Source organism: Saprolegnia parasitica (assembly GCF_000151545.1).
Source record: "Saprolegnia parasitica CBS 223.65 unplaced genomic scaffold supercont2.33, whole genome shotgun sequence".
Classification (NCBI taxonomy): domain Eukaryota; phylum Oomycota; class Saprolegniomycetes; order Saprolegniales; family Saprolegniaceae; genus Saprolegnia; species Saprolegnia parasitica.
The window spans coordinates 102,722-103,326 of NW_012156427.1; the positions used below are offsets into that span (position 1 = coordinate 102,722).

Here is a 605-nt window from a genome sequence, read left to right on the forward strand (position 1 = left end):
GTAATGGAGTGTGTGTAGGCCTCAGGAGGGTCGATATAAAGCGCGTTATTGAGGGCTCTTGAGGACATATGAGCGATTCTTTTTTATGTAGCATGTGGTTGGCACCGATATGATTCTAATAATGATGTGAAGATCGCTTTATGTGCAGGTTGTCATCACTGGCATTTATGCGTATAAAATTGAATGTGTAATTTTCATCCGAAAGTCAGCTTGGCCGAGTGGTTAAGGCGTTAGCCTGCTAAGTTAATGGGGCAACCCGCGTGAGTTCGAATCTCACAGCTGACGATCCTCTTTTGTCCCACCCGCCTAGCGATCTTTTTTAATCAAGGCCTTTTTAAAACATTAATTTCATGCAACTAAAACCAGCTCCAAACTGCACTTTAGTTGTCGTTTTGGTAGAGTGGGTGGTACGGCGAGCAAGTGCAGTATGGAACATTTTCTCTACTATCTCCACCAAGTACTAAAATACACATCTTTTCAAGCTCCAAACACGTCGTTGCTTTGACCGAGATTTATTCCCGAACGCCACAGGGCGCTAGAATGACCATACTATCTACCTGTCGACTCGATGGCGATTGCTAAAATACAAAACGTCCTCAGTTTTC

The 605-nt window shown here is 43.6% G+C and overlaps 1 non-coding gene across 1 annotated transcript; it reads left to right on the plus strand.

Moving 5' to 3' along the window:
- Nucleotides 1-204: 204 nt before the first annotated feature.
- On the plus strand, nt 205-285 carry SPRG_30109. Its single transcript has one exon. It is a non-coding gene; the product is annotated as a tRNA-Ser (tRNA).
- The last annotated feature ends 320 nt before the right edge of the window (nt 286-605 follow it).